The following is a 22,359-nucleotide window of genomic DNA, read 5'->3' on the forward strand; positions in this document are numbered from 1 at the left end:
GGACAGCACACTCATCACCTCGAAGGTACCTCGGTCTGGGTTTGATGGAATGCACGGCTCTGAAGAGCCAGGAGATCTCCTCCAAACCAAGGATGATGGCTTCGAGGCCGATGTAGGTGCCGAACTCACCTGCGCCGATGCTCCGAGTGGGAGAGTAGGATTTGACAAGGGTCTGATCTCGCCCCCCCCTGGAGTCGAAGAGGGAGATTAGGCCCCCCAGATCCCTCGAGAGATGGTGGTATAGACAGGATCAGAGTCGATGTTGAACCTGAGAGACCCAGGTTTTCGGATCAGATGGTTCCACAACCACGACCTCCATGCACTCTGGCTCTGAACTCAGGTGAGTCAAAGGAGGAATTGACGATAAAGTAGGCTGGACAGTCAGCTCCACTTCTATATGGGCTGGGCTCAATAAAATATTTGCTAAGGCGGTGTCCTGAGTAGCCTCTTCACCACCCTCTCCACATCATAATCCGAAAGGATCCTGGATGATCGAGAGGAATGGGTGGATGATCGGTGACTGCCCACTACAGGCAGGAGAAGTGGGGACTGTAGAGCGGACCGCATCGGTTCCAAGGAGGGAGACCTGGTTCATTTAAGACTCCTACATGGCTTGAGGACACTGATGGAACCGAAGGAGATAAAGCCTTGTCGGACCCGAGAGGTTTCGGATCCGATGAAGTTGAAAGTTTGTCTTTTTCCTTCGATGGCTCAGAGGTCGGAACCGACGAAGATGCCAGTTTGGGAGATTTATCAGGTTTTTTAGCCTGAGTCCCTTCCACAGATGCCTCAAAAGGACCTTTAATAAACCTCTCAATATTAGTTTATTCTTCCGCTCCTGCAGGACTCTAGAGCTGAATCCCTGACAAATGGAACATGAATCCTGCAGGTGGACAGTTCCTAAACAATACACACAGCTAGTATGTCCGTCAGTCTGGGACATTTTTTGGGAGCAAGGTCACACTTTTTGAATCCAGAAGGGCTGGATTCCTTGGATGCTCCTTTGGACAAATCTGTACAGTAAAGCTACCAATAAATCACAACAAGACCACAGCTAACGATAGCAAAAGGGAAGAAAAAATAACAGATGCAACTGAATGCTTCGCACGGACGGCTTGCACGGGTCAAACGGTCAAACCAAGTAGACAGCAAACAAAGAGAGTCAGTTAAAGTAGAAATTAAAACAGTATATCAATATATTGAAAATATTAAGTTCAGTTCGTTTAGTATTTTTTACACATTTTACATAAATAAAATTTGTAAAAAAATTTATTATGTATACCATTGATAAAGGCTGTTAAATAAACCAGTGGTTTTAGTGACATTTTTTATATATTGTTGTTTTGATTAATAAATAATGTTATTACTACTACTTCTACCATCTCTTTTGCAAGAAAAAATAACAGTCAGCAAACAACGAAGACAGGGTTTTTTTTTTTTTTTTAGAAGGAAAAGGTAGCGAAAAGGGGAGAGCCTCTAAGTTAAACGACAACTCTCCCAACCGAGTAGAGCCTCCAACGTAAACGGCTAACTCCTTAGCTCAATAGAAGGAAAAAAGGGGATAAGGGGGAAGCCCTCCAATTAAAACGGGTTGAAAAGAAGGACGAATCCTCTAACTTAAACAGATTCCAAAGTTAGGTAATAGCGTAAGTTAGGAAATAGGGAGATAGTAAGCCTGAGGGAAAATGTACGACGGCCACAACAATAAATAGCAACTAAGTGGTGACAGATAGGGATAGAAAAACACAGTATTTAAAAAGGGGGGGGGGCATCAACATCCTGGAAAAAAGCTGTGGTGGCTGTAATACCTAAAGCTGGTAAAGACCCATTAAAGCCAGCATCATATAGGCCCATTTCAATTTTAAGTGTTTATGCCTATAATGTCCAAAAGTATCCCAAAGGTGTTGCCAAAATTGACAGATATGGATCAATGTGATTTTGTGTAGGGGAGGCAAACATTTGATAACATTAACAGCACAATGATGATCCAGAGGGAAGGAGAATATAAGAAAATACCACTGTGACTGGTGGGTCTTAATGCAGAAAAAACATTCAACAGAGTAAGTTGGGATTTTATGAGTAGGGAAATAGAAACATTTGCATTTCCTGATACAATAATAAGATTACTTAGGAAGATATATGAGATTGAAGGCAAAAACTGAAGTGGGGTTCCTCTCTGATAAGCTCTGTCTTAACCAAGGAACCAGGCAGGGGTGTCCTCTTTCCCCTTTGTTCCTTTGTTATCTATGTTATATTTAGAACCACTTGCAAGGAAGATAAAGGACTCAAATCCAAGTATATAACTGATATGATAATCAAGAAAAGTTGCCTTTATTTGCAGACAATATTATTTTGTCCCCTATAAAGTCAGAAATGGACATCTTAGTGTTGTGAAACATTCTGAGACAGTTTCAACTTTTTTTTGGAATATAAAATTAATGAAGATAAAACAAAGGCTATAGCTGTACTCTATGTACCCACACATGAAATGGTTCAACAATATCCTTATTTAAGGGGACATATTTAGGAATATGGGTTAAAAAGGATGCTTTTATGGCAGCTAAGGAAGTGTGGAAAGAGACTAAAATATAATACACAACCTGAGAAACTGAAAGCTCTTGTCTGTGGATATGGATACCAAGATAAAAGCAGTAAAATGTTTTAGCTCCTTTAGTTTTACACACACGGCAGGTCAAGCATATTTTTATTAACCAGAGGAGAAGTTGTGCATTTTATCACTATGTTATTTTAATAAATACACAAAAATTCCAGATATATATAAAATCAATGTATATTAACTGATATAATAATTGATTTTAATAAGTAGATACAGCTTTCTGGTATACATAAATTTGGTGTATACTGCTTGATGCAATTTCTGTGCATGAGTAATCTCCTTTGATAACTGCATACTGTCTTCTAACACATTCATTATGGAAATGCCTGATACTGATTTTGGCACTAGAAAAGCCATCAAACCTTGGAGATCATCAGTACAATGCGTCAAATGTAGCTACTTCTTCTTATTTTGGCTTTTCCTGGTTAGGGGTCGCCACAGCGGAACTCCGGTCCGCTAATGATTGGCAGTAGATTTTTACAGTGCCAAGATGCCAGCTCGACACCCAACCTTCAACGAAGACACGCCCATTCACGCATGTCTTTCGAATGCCACTCGACCGCGGGGAGGACATGCAAACTCCACACAGAAGGCGCTCCAGCCGAGAATCGAACGGGAGAAAGTACAGTTTTGTACCTACCATAAATGTAGATGTCCGAGAGGTATGCATCTGCAGTCCTAACAAATGGGTTGTCCTGCCTCAGGCAGCCCTTCGGTCGGCCGGATTCCAAAGTCTGGGTCTGGCCTCGGCTGATGTCGCACTTCACCCGACGTCATAGCTGCAGTTCAGCGGGTATAAAGGCATCAGCCGACGCCATTTTCCTCAGTGTTTCTTGCCCCAGATGCCAGGTGCCCTCTAGGAAGGCTAAATTTGGATAAATGCAAATGTTTCCAAATAACAGAGAGCAAATAGAAATAACCATGTATATACATATATACAAACAAATACACCATAATAGATTCCCCCAGCTAGCTACAAGATGGGCAAATACCCTAGGAGTACCACAGAGGGGAAGGAGGGTGGGTAATCCTGACTGCAGATGCATATCTCTCGGACATCTACATTTATGGTAGGTACAAAACTGTACTATGTCCTTCAAGGATGCATCTGCAGTCCTAACAAATGGGTAGAATACCATAGCCAAACTGGGGGAGGAGGCACTAATAAGATTGTGGTGTAGTTAAGATCCCTTGCACAACAGTGGCAAAAAAACTCTCTGGGATCTGCAGTATAAGGGTAGATTATAATGCTTGGCAAATGTATGCACGGAGCTCCAAGTAGCAGCCTCTAAAATGTCACTCCACTCTCGTAAAAAGCTGTAAAGTAAAAGTAGTGGCTGTGGCCCTTGTGGAGTGAGGTCTGATGTCTGGAGTTGTCTTTCCATGATGCTGATAAGAAAAACAAAAATAAAAATCTCTCCATTTTGATTTTTGTTGTTTTTTGTTTTTCCTTTTTTTTTCCATTCATCCTGTTGCATATGCAGAAGCTGGCCAGTTTTTTTGTTGTTGTTGGTTCTCTGTCAGGTAGTAGCCGCTGTGCTGCATCCAAGGTATGTAGTAGTCTTCTTTCTCCCCTGTTCTGTGGGGGGGGAAAAAATAGGGCAGGTAGATAGCTTGGTTTAAAGATACTCTGGAGACTACCTTTGGCATGAAAGTAGGATTTAGTTCTCATGGACACTCTATCTTGATGGAAGATGAGGAAGGGCTGTACTGCCATTAATGCCTGTAATTCAGAAACCCTTCTTGCTGAAGTGATTGCAAGCAGGAAAGCAGTTTTCCATGATAAGTACTGTAATTCTGCTGTTGCTGCTGGTTCAAATGGGGGGAGTGTCAACTTTTCTAGCACAAAGTTCAAGTCCCATGTAGGCAATGGTGGCTTCCTTGGTGGCTTTACATTTTTAATTCCTCTCAGAAACTGCCTGAGTAGAGGATGAGAGAAGACTGGAGGGTCCATGTTGCATTCTGCTGAAATAGCTGATGCATGAATCTTAATGGAAGAATAGGACAGGCCATTGTGGAAAAGCTCTGCTAAGTATTCCAGGATGCTAGCTATGCTTACCAGTGACACATTTTCTCCTTTTTCTGCACTCCAAATGAGAAATCTTTTCCATTTTGCTGAATATGTTTTCCTTGTTGAGGGTCTGCGAGCCTCCAAGATAATGTCTTTAACCCTTTGAGATAAATCTGGGTTATTTTGTCTTATGCAATGTTCCAAGCAGCTAGCTGCAGCGTTTTCAAGTTTGGATGCAGGGTTTTGAAGTTGTTCTGTGTTAGCAGTAAAGGAACTAGGGGCAGAGGCCATGCTTGTTCCCGAGACATACTCCTTAGTAATGGGTACCAATGCTGCCTCGGCCAGTCTGGAGCTATCAGGATGATCCTTGGGTGGTCTTTGATCTTCAGTAGCACCTTGTGCATCAAAGGAAGAGGTGGGAATGCATATGCTGTCAGGTTTTCCCAACTGAAAGATAGGGAGTCCACCTTCCAAGCAAGTGGGTGGTATGTCCTTGTTTTTTCAATTGATGGTTGTGTGGGGATGCAAATAAGTCTATTTCTGGTAGCCCCCATTTCCTTGTAATGGATTTGAAGATGTCTGGATGCAGCATCCATTCGTGGGCATCCGTGGTAGTTCTGCTTAAGATGTCTGCTAGTATATTTTCTTTCCTGGTCCGAATAATATTGCCTGGAGCTGAATGTTGAGGCTCAGGGCCACATTCCAGAGGTCCATTGCCATCCGGCATAGAGGATATGAATGTGTGCCTCCCTGTTTGTTGATATACCACATCACTGTGGTGTTGTCTGTCCTTATCAGCAATTGACCCTGTTGAAGAAACGGTCTGAATGCTTGAATTGCCAGTTTTACTGCCAGCATCTCTTTTTGATTTATGTGTAGGTTCAGCTGGTCTTGAGTCCATAAGCCTTGTATGCACCTGTCCAGCATGTGTGCCCCCCAACCTAGGTCTGAGGCGTCCGTGGTGATAGTCTGGCTTGGTTGAGGGCTGTGGAAGGGCAGTCCTTTGTTTAGTTGACAGGCCTGAGCCCACCATCGGAATTCTTGCTTCAGGCATGGAATAACTGGAATTTGGGTTTCTAGGCTGTGCTTGTGCTGAGACCATAAATTCCTTAGGTACCATTGCAACTTCCTCATATGCAGTCTGGCCTGTGGAATCAATATTATGCAGGATGCCATGTAACCCAGGGCTTGCAGGACTTTCCTTGCTGTAAGCTGGTTCTGCGTTGTTAATGCCATGAAATAGAGTGGAAGGTGCTTCTGTTTTTCTGCTGTGAGGGATGCCATTTGATTTGATGTGTCCAGTTCTGCCCCCATGAAAGTTATCCTTTGGGATGGTATCAGCCTTGACTTTTTTATATTGACTGTGTATCCCAGGGCTTGCAGTAGATGAATGACCTTTTCAAATTTTTTGTTAATTTGTTTAAAATCTTTTGTTAATTTGTTTTTGTTGTCCGCTTGTAACAGGCAGTCATCCAGGTAAGGGTAGATTTGAATTCCCTGAAGCCTGCAATAAGCAATTACTGATGCCAGGCATTTCGTGAATACTCTGGGCGCAGTAGATAAGCCAAAAGGCAATGCTGAGAATTGATAATGCTCTGATCCTGCAAGAAATCTGAGGTATCTTCTGCAATTTGGTCATTATAGGGGCGTGCAGGTATGCCTCCTTGAGATCTAGAGTTACCAGCCAAGACTCCTTGCCCAGCATGGGAAGAAGCTGCTGTAGGGTCAGCATCTTGAATTTTGGAACAATGAGATATGTGTTCAGAGCGGACAGGTCGAGAATAGGTCTCCATTGGTTTTCCTTTCTTGGCACCAGGAAAAGTCTGGAGTAAAATCCTTGCCCTTGTTCCATAGACGGTACCTTTTCTATAGCTCTCATCTTTATTAAGTGGTCTATTTGTTCTAGAGCATTTGTCTTTTGATTTGGAGGTAGGTTTGGCATTCCTCTCTTCCTTGGTAGAGTATGGAAGTGAAACCTGTAACCTTTGTCTATTGTCTGTAAAATCCATCTGTCTCCTGTAATGTAATGCCAGTTTACTGAAAATATTAGCTTTCCTGGAAGGTGCTAGTTGTTCCCTGCCGGGCGTTTCAGAGCCAGCTTCTAGCTTAAGGGTGCTTCTAGTTGTTCCCTGGTAGGCGGTTTCAGAGCCAAGTCACTGTGATTGGTATCAGATAAATACTGTGAACCTGTAAGAGCAGGTGGAATTTCAGTAGCAGATTCAGCCATGCTGGATGAGGCCTCGCAGGAGGCAAAGCAAGGAAAGGAAGAGGAAGGACTCGGTCAGCCCGAAACCGAGACACTAAACCGTGTCGGTCCTTTTCCTGCGCTTTTAGCTAATTGTGAAGTCGTCTTTCCACGGCATGTAAGCAAGCAAAGCGAAAAAAACTCCTCAAAATTCGACCGACGCCTAAGTGACCCCGGGTTTGAAAGAGCCACAGGCTAGAAAAGCTGCTACGTCGTGGTCTGGGCCTAAACAAGGTAGGCAGTAAGAGTGGAAATCTTTATGAGGTATTTGTTTCCCACAAGTTAAACAGTTATTCACTTTTTCTGACATCGGCTGAGGCAAGAAAGAGTCCCCAGCTTTAGAAGTCTTCGGTTGTAGCAATCTCTGGTTCTGACCGACCGGCACTTGCAAACAGCTTCTGCTTCGGGTGCCACGCGGCAAGAAAGACTGAGGAAAATGGCGTTGGCTGATGCCTTTATACCCGCTGAACTGCAGCTATGACGTCGGGTGAAGTGCGACATCAGCCGAGGCCAGACCCAGACTTTAGAATCCGGCCGACCGAAGGGCTGCCTGAGGCAGGACAACCCATTTGTTAGGACTGCAGATGCATCCTTGAAGGACATCCTCTTGCTGGAGGTGGGATGTGGAAAACAGCTTGAATGCAAAGAGGCTGAGCGGCAGATTAAGACCAGTGCAACCGGCGCCAATGGTTTGAATGACTCCATTTCTCTGTCTTGTTTTCTTAAACTGAGGGCACTATTATATTAAGCCAACAGTGATGTACAACAGTACTACTATTCCTGTAACTATTTTAAAGCTTGGATATCTTTTAATTTTTATTTATATTTATTCATTTACTTTTGGCTAAGATGATTTTGTTGCAAAAAAAAAAAAAAATGTTTTTTCCTATGTCCACAATTCATTTGTGGTTATTTTACAGTTTATAGCTTGCAAGTTGGCAGGTTTTTTAATGTTTAGTTCACTGTTGCACTGACACTTTAAATGGAATGGGTTCTTGCGTCTAATGTTACAATGCATTTTCACGGGATTTTGCCTTTTTTATACTGTATCCTGTGACTATTATGTTACTCTGAAGTAGTCCCTTTACTGATTTGTGATGAAAGCGCTTAGTAACATTCACTTTATGTACATAAATGTAGTTTTTCTATCTTTTATTAACAAGCTCGCAGCATTCAGTTGTGTTTTTACTGGGCTAATATTAGCTTATACATTACTGTGATGTCTTCTATACCTATTTTTTTTATCTGTTCCCCCTTTATTTTAGGCTTTAATCAGATTTCTTCAGCTGAAAGGTCCACAGGTATGCCTATCCAGATACGTTGATCTAAGAACATACCTCTCAAATGTACAGATTTTTGACTCATATTTTTGGTCGGTTCCTCATAAAAATGTGTTTTTTTTTTTTGATAAATCATTGGGATGATCTAAAAGATTAAGGTAATTAAATAACATGCATTTGAGTTTCAGCCTTCATATCCTTGCTAACACAAATCCTGTTATTCTAGCAACTGTCCAAGTTTATAAGAGCAATATTTAAATTGTGCCCCTATTTCTGGCTATTTATCTTCAGGCTTTATGTCAGGCTTTATCCAGAATTCTTGTGCTAAGAGGTTGAGAGGTATAAATAAATAAATAAATAAATAAATAAATAAATAAATGGTCCAGGCAACAGCAGGAAACATCTAAGTAAATAATTTAATAAAAGTTCAATTGAAAAAGCCATGCATCGAGTCAAGGTGAAAACTTTTATTAAATTATTTACTTAGTTTCCTGCTGTTGCCTGGACCGTTTATTTATTTATTTGTTGGCTTTGGCTATACGGTGTTCTGCTTTACTTATCAGGTTGAGAGGTATGTCTAAGATGTTCAGAGGTACGCAAACCTCTTAACTGTTGCTGCTGCCAGGGGATTGCTCGTTCACTTTCACTCTCTCACAGAGTCTCTTCTGCTTTCATGCACGCATTCACTCCACTCACAGACAGAAACAAACAAGCATGCACACACATACTTTTTCCTGTTTCGCTCGATTTATCTCTTTCACTTACACACACACACACACACACACACACACACACACAAACACACACAAACACACACATGCTTTATTATTTTTTTTCTTATTTTACACTTGTTAAAGTGCTGCTTAGCTAATGTAAAATAATGGCGCTTGTTAGGTTTTTTTTTCAGTCTAAGCTCCACGGCAGCTTAATATGCTACAGTGAAGTGGCAGACTCGCTTTTCAGCAGACAATACCTGTAAATGAACACCCTGCTGGAGAATGTTTGCTCTCCAATCAGGGTGCGATCTACAAGCTGCTCATTCTCTAAACAATAATAAAGGTGACCTTATATCCCTGGATACACAACAGTTCAGCTTTGTAATTGGCAGATCATGCCTGCTTAACTTAGGAGAGTTCTTTGAAAGGGTTACTGAGGCCATGGATAAGGGATGTACAGTCCACACTGCTCATCTAGATCTTACCAAGGCCTTTGACACTATTCCCTAATCTGGGATTATTGACAAACTCTTCCCAACTCACTATTAACCTAAACTTCCACTTAAATTTGACAGTCAATAGGGACTTGGATACACATCTAGGTAACAGACTCTCCCTCTGATCATCATGCTTTTGTGGTGGTTAGAACATTTTACCTTGCACAACTCATCATTCACGGCACTTCCCCAAGGCCATAGAAGTTACAGTTCCACTTTATTCATCCTTTATTAGGCCCATCATTGAATATAATGCATCATTTGGCATGAACCTCATCAAGCACCTAAAACAACTAGGCAGACCTCAACGTTTCTACAACCAAAATACTTCAGGTCTCAGCATCCTAAGTTACTCTGATAGACTAAAAGCTCTATCACTGTATCCAGTGTTACACAGACTCCTGAGCTGTGAACTCTGCTTAGCCTTCTATGCAACGAATGAACTGGGACTCTGAACTGCTTCACATAAATATAAGTGGTAAAGCAAACACCCATTCTAGAGACCTACGTCACTAAGACCAGATGGCATGACAGATACCTAACCCAATGTATACTCCATTTTGAAATAGGCTGCTCTTAACTATCAAGCAGACTACTTCACTAGCTACCTTTACAATCAGTCTGGATGACTGGATGGCTGATTACACATTATCATCAGGAATATGAGAAGAAAGTCTACTTAATGGTGGGCACTGCTAGTTTCCAACCAGTACTGGGTGATGTGGTTGAGCTTCTTGATGGTCTCTTAGAGTAAGTAGCTATGAACCTAAGACAGAATTAAGGAATGAGTTGAAATTAAATATGTCCGCAAATATATTTGCCATCATCTGTGGATTTGAGTGGGCAGTGCTGTCAGTTATCAACTCAGTGCAATGTCGAGTATTTTTTCTCAGATCTCCAACATAAATGAAAGCTTTGTGGTTATCTTTGGAGGTGGGAGGAATATCCAACTTGCATTTCGTCTTGCTAGTTTTGATCTTCTACTTTAGCTCCTTGTTCACTTATAAAGCAGTGGAACTGAGGAGTTCTTTACTCTTGCTGGAGTTTGTTTATGCACAGGAGGTTTGTAAATTGGCATGTTTTTGTGAATAATGGAAACAGGTGTCCTTGTGGGAGCAAAAATTAGCTGTAACTATGCCAATTTACCTATCAAGTTCTCATGTGGTGCAGAGCTTTTGAATTTCATAACAGCAGCTATCACTGTGAAATTACCTTGCAGAAATTTCTGAAGACTGTGAGATTTAAAGGCAGCTTTGGCTGGGATTTTATGGAAAATACTATGGCAATGTTACTAGCTTTGACCAGTTAGAGGATAATTGAGGGTATGGAGTGCAATAGTGCCATATTTCTATGAACCAGACCAAGAAGGCTTAGGTCCCTAATAGGGTTAAGCACTGACTGGTTTAGGGAGTAAACACTGAGGTTCCAGGAACTGTTGTCTATATTTATTTTTTGTGGTGCATATCATCCAGATTATGGATGGGTAGTTGAAATAGCCCATAATGATTGTGTTTGGTTTGATGGTTAAGGATTCTAATATGCTAAGGTTGTTTTCTGCGGCTACAGGTGTTGTGGTAGGGGGTTCTGCAACTGGCCATGGCCACGCTATGAAAGGTGAATGTACCTGTAGTCACCAAGATATGTATGAATTCTAGGTCACTATCTTGTTGAAGCAAGAGTAGCACAATGAGATTACCAATGACCACTAAACTACACAAATCAGAGACAGGGCCTCGTCATGTAAGAGTCTAAAGGAGTAATAGTAAAACCAGGTATAGAAGGGTGTTGTAACTGTGTTTTGTGACTTTGCAGACATGTACGTTTTTGAGGGTTAGGAAGACTCAAGGACAGGCACTGTTTTGTTTAGACTTCCAGTTCCACAGTGCTGCACTGGAATCAACCTCCTTTAGATTTGCTAAATGGGCAAGTGTAGGAGACAGATTCTTGCCTAAAAAGGGCACTACGAAAACAAAAAAATAAAGAAGAAATTAAAAAAAGCACTATCAAGGCAGAAAACATTTTGCCCAATACAAGGAACTCCTTTGAAGAGAGATGCAGACCATCCCTAGCAAGGCAGGTAGTACTGTTAACCATCTTCCTGACACTGACACTGATTAGTACTAGGCTAGTTGCCCTTGCGAGCCATTTTAAGCCCAGCCAATTATCCCTTGTGAGACTCAAACCCCCACCCTCCCAACCCTCCCCCAGGCTGGCTGGCTGGCTGGCTGGCTGGCACACACACACACACACACACACACACACACACACACACACACACACACACACACACACACACACACACACACACACACACACACACACACACACGATCCACCAGGAATGATATCAGTAAGTGACCCACTTGCTGAAATTAGTTATCTTCTGATTATACTATGCCACCATTTGCAGTGATAAAATATACTGCTCAAGACAAGTTGCTTGCCAGTGCCAGAAACATACTGAAAGAGCTCAGCCAAGTCACTGTTCATACATGCAAAGGGTGTATGATGCAGGCTGTTCACACACATGAGGAATGATCATGTTGTTTGCATACTTGGGGTGAAAAGACCTAAAAGCGCTTGTGATATCATGAATTCTGGAAGACAAGAGACAGTTAACCATTACACTGTATTTACTCTGCCTGGTAAGTGATGCACTGCTACGTCTCACTATGGAGTTAGTTATGTCTAAGACAATGTGGAGCAGCAATGCCTGATAGCTTACAGGGCATGGGCATACCACCTAGGTGACCTGTATTTGTTATATTAACAGGTGGCAGTGTCACTTGAGTTGCAAGTGAGGTGCAAGTATACTAGTACTGTGCCTAGGAGTCCTTTGAGGTTTTTAGTATCTCAGCATATGTGAGTTTATCTATGGTCTGCAGTTCAGGTTAAGTGCTGGCATCACTCATATAGATTCAGTGCTTGGTAATAAGATCGGGGTGTCAGCGAATACAAGGTAGCTGCTACATGGCCTCAAGGCATCCAGTTCTAGTAGGCTTACAACACAGGAGGTAAAGGCAGACTGTATACCAATGGTGTGCAGAGGTCTGCTAGTCAGGTAGTGAGTTTAGAGGGGTAATGGGACTGCTGGAGACTAGGTGCATATATTTTGCAATCACTGTATTTGAGGACAGGTTTTGTGGTGTTTACTACTGTGCTCCTTTTAGCAGGAAAATGCTATGATAGTAACATTTTAGGATACCAGCACTTTTAACTATAGCAATGTGCTATCTACATTGGTGAAAAGCCCAGGTCTGAGAACAACAGCAGTAAATTAGAAAGACTATTTTAAAATACTCCTAAGGGGAGAATTTAAGTAAGCATTCACTGGTTACTATGTTAATGCATGTAATGCAATGCAATGTAGCTCCACTCACATAAGTGTAAAGCTCTGCAAAACTGCTAAAAATGAAGCAATGTTGTGTTGTGTCTTTTGGCTTTTCTCAGTTAGGGGTCACCACAGTGGAACTCCGGTCCGCTAATGACTGGCAGTTGATTTTTACATGCTCAGTTGCCAGCCCTAACGCACAACCTTCAACGAAGGTACGCCCATGCACGCATGTCTCCACACAGAAGATGCTCTAGCTGAGAGTCGAACCGTTCAGCGTCTTACTGTGAGGCGACAAAGCTACCACAGCACCACCACCGTAGATAATAAAGCAAAAACAACCAAACCTTTCAATGTTAGCAAGCCTTTACCAAATACACAGAGCATGCAGCTCTCTCTTCTCTCATAAGTTGAAAGTGCAGAAACTGTACTGAACATTGTTAAAATATCTTACTCCACAACACCAAACACAATCAGCTTAAACATGTTCAAATATGATTTAAACAGCCGCTTTCTTTGTGGTTGTGGGATAAAAGGAAGTCTACTACAGAAAGCCAGTGCTGTGAAGTAGACAGATAAAGCCCTAACTATGCCCCAAGCAACCTGGGTTCAATTAGCAGCTGAGGTGTTTAAGGAGCTGGCAGGGGGATGGGATGCCTATCTGGGGGGGCTGGGAGTGCATTCACTTAGGTGCTCTCTGGAGGCAGGCATGGTCCACAGAGGGAAAATAACTTTCAGGCGGAACAGACGAATGCAGAGGGGATGGGAAATGAGGGCAGGACATTACTAAGTAAAAAAAAACTCTTTCCCCGGTAAAAGCAGTATGATCCCCAGGACACCCTTAAGATCAGCTCCAGCCTTGAGTCACAAAAAGTCCAGGCTTGGAAGGAGGAGCTGGTAAATCTGGTGCACCTGGAAAGCATGAAGCAAAAAAAAAGGGGGGGGGGGGGTAGTCCACTCCAGCAATAGTAAGCTTACATGTACAATGTGCTGCAACTCTATTCAAACAAGCCACACAATGCTGCTGCAAAAAAAAAAAATCAGTAAAGCAAAAATAACCAAGCAGAACTTTTGGTCTTAGGAAGCTTTCAGCTAATACATGAAAAGAACACTGCAAATTTATTTCCTCTCACAAGTTACAAGTGCAAAAACTGTTTTAAACACTGTTTGATACATCAACCAACAACTCTAAATATAATCAGAACACTCAAAAGTAATCTAAACAGTCATTAGCTTGGTGGTAAACAGGATCAAAGGTAGTCAAACACATCACTATTCAGCTCAGATACAGACTGATGCAGCTCCATTCAGACAAGTTGTACAGCAGTGCAATGCTGCTGAAAATAAACAGTAAAACACGATCAATCAGAACTTTTAGTCTTCATAAACTTTGAGAAAGTACATGCATGGAACAATGCAGATATTCTTTGTGCCAAAAGTTAAGTGTTTTCCGATACACGTACATTCAGTTTTTATAGCTTGTTGCAATATTTGACACTTTTTGAGCTCACTAATGCATACCATTTCCTAAACCAGTGATGGGGAACCTTTTGGGCTCGATGTGTCAAAAATTCGGAAAATGCCTATCATGACTATGCTGGCATGTTATCCCCCTCCCCCGAACAAAGGAGAAACAATTCTTTACATATTAATTTATTTAAAAAAATACAGTGCAATCATGTGTGTTGCTATGTATTATAAAAGTAAAAGAAAAATCAGTGACTTACAATAGAAAAAACAATATGTGCACTGATAACTAGGCTTAAAACAGTGTACCAAAAATTACCCTAGTTTTAATAATAATTTTGAATTGAACTGAAAAAATATGAAACACATTACATCTGATTTGATTAACATCAATGACTTTTTTTATTCCTTATATTTTTGCTCAGTTTCTTTGGTTATTCGGGTGTTGGCGAATGCTGGTATGTCACACAAAACGTTGTGGCATGTCACAGGTTCATCATCACTGTCCTAGACATTCACTCTGTATATGTTGTTGCAATATTTAACAATTATTAGCTTAAAACACACACACACACACACACACACACACACACACACACACACACACACACACACACACACACACTACTGTTTAATATGGTACTTTAATACCTTGTTGTAATTTTAGCTTCGAAAGACAACAGTCTACTATGTTATATTTAACGGTTTTGTGCCCCTAAAACCATACTATCATGGTTTTACAAAATATATAATTAAGAACATTTTTTTATCACATGCAGTTACTCCTTAGTCCCTTTTTATTATTCACATAACCAACCCAATCTGTGATCTAGGTCAGCATGTCCGTTCAGCACAGTGTGCTTCCCCTTTTCAGCTTAATATTTTCACTTCCCCAAACAAAGACCGCTCTTGCACACACCACCTGGCCTCCTCTCCATTGGTTGTGTAACTGCATTATCATTAAATACATAATTGCAGAAACCTTTATGTAAATAAATGCAGGAAGTATATAACTATGCTTCACTCCTGTCTGCCTTACTACAAAATTCAAACAATGGCACACCCACCCACACTTAGCATAAATATACCCACCTTTCATATGCATAAATATCCATGAGATACATCTTCCTTGCTGAATTTCACCAAACCTTTCAACCTTAGCTTTGACTAAACCTTTCAGTATTCCTCCCTTATCTATTACAATTTTCTCAGCAGACCAAAAACATTCATTCTTTCTCTGTCTTTTCCTAGCTACCGCTGTATGACAATTCTATCTAAATAAAGTGCGCCAGGAAACAGGCATACAACAAGCCATAACAATGCAGGGGTCTGAATTTTGATAGTTGCCCTTTGCAGTGTCACTACAGCGAGTGACATGTGAGAGAAGGCTACAGCTTTAATTACACACTGATGCAATGTTTTAGCTGAAGTAAATAAAGTAAAATAAAATAAAGTGTAGGAAAGTACTTGTATTAGGTTACAGTGAGAAATACACCTCAGGGAAATCATACCATGCCTAGTTCAGATTTAGTAGGCTATGCAGTAAAGTCATATTACATTATAAGATAGGTCAAACTTTACAGAAATAACAAATAAAACATGTTGCAGAAATAACCACTTGAAATTTACAGGATGGGAACTGCTTAGACTTAAGTCAAACTGCAATTCAGTGAAATCTGTTTGCTGGGCGCAGGCCTATGCATAAAGGTAGTGACTGGTAATGGTGCAAGCTGCTGATTACATGCCTAACAAGGAAGGGAATGGCTCTGCAGAACCACTATTTGCCAGGGATTAAAAAATATCAGAGTAGCAGACAAACAGTTATACCTTACCTTGTTAAGTAATTTGGGCCAGATGTAGGACTACAAAACGCCTGAAGAGTTAGGGTCTGACATGGAAACTGTGCATGTTTATATTTTAAAATGAAGTTTCTCTGAGCATGGCTCATTTTCATAGAATATCTAGGACAGGATCCATGGCAAAAGCCCAGTTAGAACCAGTAGAACTGTTATCCACAGAAGCTCAGGAATAAACAGCCTCACCCTTAAAAAAAAAAGAGTAAAGGGCTAAACAATATTCTGAGTATGTATTATGCAGATGGGAATAAGTCACATTTCAGAATGGATTTCTCTGAATGAGCTTGACTGAGAAGATGAAATCAAATCATAACTAAGATACCCAAGAAGAGATACATGGGCAAAAAGGAATGGAAGATGACGAAGGCAGGTCAGCAAGTAATAAGAAACTAGAGTAATGCAGGAGTTTCCATATATCTAATAACAATGAGATGCAATATACTACATGCCATGGCCAAGGCATGTACAGGGTAAAATCTGCAGTATTACCCAGCAGCATTAATTGGAATGCAACAGTTCAGTACAAAAGTATAAAATACAAAAAGCTGTACACTGAGGAACAGTGTTAAAAGAATGTTAGATATTAGGGATTTCTCAGTATCAAGTAGTAGTTGGGATACTACAAGTGCACTAAGGGCTTAATATAGAACTGTTATGGTGGCAGTACTGAAAGAGTAGCATAAAGGACTCAGTTGCAGTCTGGATTCATAGGTTTATACATTTAAAATCATATCTGGTTTGGTGAAGGCCTTTATGCAGGTGGCATTTGGTGTTTTTAGGTTTTTCGAATCATTACTTTCTATCCTTCAGTGAAAGCTGATATGAAAATCAGTGCTTTGCGTGCACAATGCCACTGGTAGATCACCTGCTTATTTCACTGGGACAGATTTAAGAGACTAGAACAGCACAGACAAGAAACCATACAAGATCCTGAAACATTTGCAGAAAATATAGTTAACTGGTTTGGGCTACTGCAGAAATAGCTTTACATCCAAGAATGAGAGACATGGGAGCAGAGCTAAGCTAGCCACTAGTTAGCAGTACTCTGAATTTGTTCAGCAGTTCTGAAACAGTTTTGACAGGAATGTCTCGTTAATATTACTGTCTTAGCAGTAATATGACAAATTTGATAAATGTGAGTTTTATTTAATAAGAAAAAATACTGAAGTGCAAATATTTCTGTAAAAGCTACCAGAGAAGACAACAGAGAACATAACAGAACAATTCGCCAAACTACTGGAAACTGAGTCACCTGAAAACCTCCACTTTAGATTTAAATATGACAAGAGATTTGCAGAATGTTATGTGTTCAATTCAAGCGCTATCCTTTAAGATGGGTTAATGGGACAATACTGTGGATTCTGTAAAACACGAATATTAATAGCAAACAGAAGTAATCAAAGAGACATATTTCAAAAACAGGATGCACAAATAAATGGCATAGAAAATGCACTGAATGATACAGAAGAAAAGACGTCAAGAGGAGGAACATCAGAGTTTTTAAACAAAACAGAATAACTACCACTGGAGAAAACAGATGACCTGGATAACAGAGAAAGGAGAACAATTAAGAATTTATAAGACTACAGGAAAAATATGAGAAATATGATTTTTTTAACTCTTTCTTCCCAAAACTTCAAACTTATTTTTAATTTCTCCAAATCTTTTGGTTTTCAATATCATAATGGAAATGGACCCCATTCCCAAGTCAAAGTACAATTAAAGTTCATGAAATTAATATTGTTTCAATCTTTGATGTCAACCAGAAGTGCTCTTTGTAGCACCCATAATGTGCCCAGTAAGGACTCCTGCAATTCATATGGGGTTACACTTATTGGTAGCATATCTAAATACAATTGTAGATTCTTTTTTATAAGACCCATTGCTCCTACTACTATTGAAACTGTCTGGATATCTTTCTTCCACATTGCTCTCGATTCTGCCTGCAAATCTGGATATTTTATTGCTTTGTCTCTCTCTGTACACAAGACACTGTAGTCACTGGGTGTATGTAGCGATTTCAATGATCAATGATACTAAAGTCTTCTTTTCATGGACCACTATATTTGGTTATCTCGCCTCTATCTTTTGAACTGCTGGTAATGGGTGATCCCATATGATGTAGACTTCATCATTTTCTATAATGCTGTGTGGCTTATATTTCCAGTGTTTTTCAGCTAATTCAATATTATAATGTTTATACAATCCTCAGCACAACAGTCTTGCCACACTATTATGCCTTTCATTAGACAGTCCTTCTGTCATTAGTATGTCACAACCAGCAACAAGGTGTGCAACTGTTTCCAATTCTGTTCTACAAAACCTACATTTGTCTGTTTCTCCCACATGTTCAATGGACTTACGTGTGCTTAGCCCACTATCTTGGGCCATCAATATTAACCTTTCATCTTTTGGTTTGAATTCGCCTCTCCTTAACTATTCCAGCATTCGATCTGGATCGACATGAAGTTCTTCCAGACATTTTCTACATTTGCAACTATATTTAAGTATATTCCACGTTTCTTGCCTTTTCATCTGGTTCTTCACCTTATGATCTTTCTTGGCACATTCAGTTGCCGCCTAATTTTTATCTACTTCTGGTGTGATTTCCATTCCTGCTTGACGTTGATATGCGTCTGCTAGACTAAGCAGGGAAGTCTTCTTAGACTTATTCTCCTCATGTTTCAAAACTTTCGCTATGTTTGGGTCCTGTGAGGTCAGCAGATGTGTGCAGTCCCACACTTTCAGATCTATACATGTATATATACTCCTTCAGAATGGGAAATATATAATCTTGGTAAGCACTGATTTTTATAAATCATCTGGTGAGCATAAAACATCCTGCTTGTTTTCCTATCTAATCTATCCAACATGTTTTGGGGCCAGTCCATCACTCCAAAACTATAAGAAAGAACAATAAGAGCAAACTGGTTTATAGCTTGAATTTTGTTCCTAGATGTCAACGCTGTTTCCTGGATTAATTTAATCTAAAATATTCCTTACTAAGTTTTATTTACATTTGTTCATGTTTTATTGTTGATCCTTCATCAATTCCCAAATACTTATACACTCCCTCTTGCTCAAGTAAACTGATGTTTTCTTGGTGCTGCAGTTTTCCTGCTTTAAAGGTTGCTTTTCCACACTTATTAAGACCAAATGACATTCTTATATCATCTAAAAAAGTTTTGACTACTTGCAGTTGTGCTTTCGGTTCCTCATCTGTTGAGCTGTACAGCTTTAAATCATCAACAAAGAGAAGATGAGAAGTCTTTACACTTTGTTATTTTCTAGGAGCCAAATTACAGCCATAGCCTAATCTGTTAAGCAGACAGCTTAATGATTTTTGGGCAAGACAGAATAGCAGAGGTGACAGGGAGTCACCCTGGAATATCCCTCTTTGAATTTTTATCCCTGGAATAATAATTTGGCCTTTATTATGGCTTAATTGCTAAGTGGTCTGCCACTGTTTCATAGTCACTGTAATGTTGTTGATCAGCGTAGGATGTATCTGATACATTTTTAACCACTCTTTTATCCATGAATGTGGGATACTATCAAATGCTTTTTTGTAGTCAGTCCGTGCCATACGTAGATTCTTCTCCTTTTTACAGCTCTCCGTTATGACTTTACTTAACAGATGATCCTTTGTTCCATATGACTTTCTTTTATTGCCCTTTTTGTTCTACTGCCATGATTGAGTTTTCTTTTAAATGACTATAAACTCTGATGGCATCAATTCCAGTGTATAGTTTATATGTAGCTGTAAGGCAAGTTATTGGTCTATAATTTTTAGGGTAGCTTGCAGGTTCACTCTTAAGTAGGACCATTGTTTTTCCTATTGTTAGCCAGGTTGGTGTCTGTTCAGGGTGCGCATGGCTAAATCTTTGTGCAAAGATATTAATACTTTTAACCAGACGTTAGGTACTGCATCTGGGCCTGGTCTTTTCCAGTTGGAGGCTTTTCTTAACTTAGTTTCAGTCTCTCTGGCTGTTACTTCATCCAATTTCATATCCTGTATCTTTGAACTTCTTATACTTCCCTTTTACTTCTTCTATCCATTTATCATCTTTGTTATGTTCCACAGGATCTTCATAAATACTTCTCCAAAATGTATCTATTTCTTTATTTTTTTTGAGTGGTGTTTCAATTCCTTTTACGTTGTTTCCCAATTCTCTATAAACTATAAATTGCTTATTTTGTACTTTTCCTTTACATTTGTGTATCTTCTAAGTTTTTCTGCCTGTGCTGATATTTTCCGTTTATTTGTGACAGTGCATGACAGCTCCTGATTCGTTATAATATTGCACATTGCTTTTATCACGTCTAGCTTTGATTTTTTTTGTTGATCTTTTCCCTCTTCTATACTCCTCTAACAGTGACACTTCTTGTCTTTACTGCTTTATTGTTTTCTCTATCTACTTCCATGATGGTAATCAATTTCTCCCCTTCCTTTCCCTTACTTCCCTGTGTTCTTATGGTAGAATTTTATCGGTTATTAATTTAGCTGCACAGTAATATATCCTCTTTATGTCTGTTATATCATATGGATCTCTATGGACAGTCCTAATTGCTGTGTTCATTTGTTTCATCAAACGTCTGGCTTTTTGGGGTTTACTGACCTTCTTCAATCTATTTCTTTCATTGATCTTAATATGTCTATCTATCTCTATTAAATCAATCAACTCTTCTCTTAGATCATTTTCTTCTAAACTGAAGGCACATTTATTTGTTCTCCATTTCCTGCTGGCATTCTGTAGAAAGTTCTATAGCATCTTCCTGTGGCACATTCTCTTCAATTTCATCCTCTGTCATCCACTGTTATATCAGAGAGGGACTCACTGGCCTATCACTCCTTAAGACTGACTGTTCCAGAGTTGCCACAGTTTCCTGTTCCTTCCCTTGCTGTCCAGCTTCAAGAGAACACTTATACTGGTTTCCTGTGGAAGGCTCCAAAATATCTTCTTATGGCAACTGACCGGTTGCTTCCCATTCTACTAGTTTCTCCTTAATTTGGATGTCTATTGCTCTATCCTGCTGTGGTGCTTTCCGGGTTAGATTTTCTATACTAAATCCTTCACTTTGCAGGTGCTCCATAACCTCAGTTTCTGTTTCCTTAACTTCTCCATTACTAGTTTTGTTTTCTACTTTTCCTCTTTGTCTTCTTATTTTTTGTATTGTAAAGTTTTCCATGTCCGGATTCCTTTGCCTGTATTTCTCTTCAAGTATCGTTGGTGCTGCTCTTTTTGTATTGATTAGTTTTACTTTCTCCTTTGCATAAATATTACACCATATTAAATCTCTTTTTCTTTCCCATGTCCATATTTCTTCTTCAGATGTCTCCTGATCTTCCTGTTTCTCCTTATTCTGGCAACGTGTTCCATCATGCTGTGATGTAAAAAGAAGTTATGTACCTACCATAACGTTCCATGTTAGTTGTCTTCATCTCGCCTTCCTTCTTACTGTTTGGGTTCAGAGCCGATCCTCGGCTCCGACTCGGCCATCTTTAATAGCTTGAGAGCTGTTTACTGGCTTGAGGCTACCCCTTATCCCATGATGCCTAGCGAAAGCTACCCAGACCTCATTTGTAATAGCTAATCCCAGACAAAAGTTGAGAAAACCAGTTATCTAAAAACTGGTGTTCAATACATCTAATTATAGAATAAGTTACAAAAAACCTGGTCAAATGAAAAATAAGGAAAAAAATACTCAGCCAGTGAAAACAAGAACTCCTCTCAGTCCACTAGGATGGGGGAAGGAGGGAGGGACGCAAGAAGGAAGGCGAGATGAAGACAACTAACATGGAATGTTATGGTAGGTACATAACTTCTTTATGTTAAGTTGTCTGACTTACCTTCATTCTTGCTGTTTGGGACAGCATCCCTAGCACATAACATCCTGGGTGGCTCATTGGAACAGACTCTTCAGAACAGTGGAACCAAAGTTAGCTCTGCTCCGGGAGACCACATCCATCTTGTAATGAGAGATAAAGGTATGAGGGTTTGCCCACGTGGCAGCTGCACAGATTGAATCTATGGGCAACCTAGACTGAAAAGCTATGGAGGTGGCTAATGCCCTGGTAGAATGACCTTTTGGTTTAGCTGGTAACTCTTTATTCCATAACTGGTAAATAAAGGTAATAGTATTAGATAACCATCTGGATAAGGTCACCTTGGAAACTGGGAGGCCTTGTTTGTTGAAGGCATAAGAGAGAAATAACTGGTCTGACTTCCTTAGTTCTTTAATTCTATGAAGGTGAAAACGCAATTGTTTATGAACATCCAGTTGGTGGAGCTTGTATTCTGCCTTGTTGCTCTGATTGGAAAAGAACACTGGGAGATCT

At 40.1% G+C, this 22,359-nt stretch overlaps 1 long non-coding RNA gene across 2 annotated transcripts in view; it reads right to left on the bottom strand.

Moving 5' to 3' along the window:
* LOC122816982 overlaps positions 1-22,359 on the bottom strand; it is a 315,952-nt gene that overhangs the window by 152,245 nt on the left and 141,348 nt on the right. The window lies entirely within an intron of this gene.

This window comes from Protopterus annectens, chromosome 12.part0, assembly GCF_019279795.1.
Source record: "Protopterus annectens isolate FY-2018-M chromosome 12.part0, PAN1.0, whole genome shotgun sequence".
NCBI lineage: Eukaryota > Metazoa > Chordata > Ceratodontiformes > Protopteridae > Protopterus > Protopterus annectens.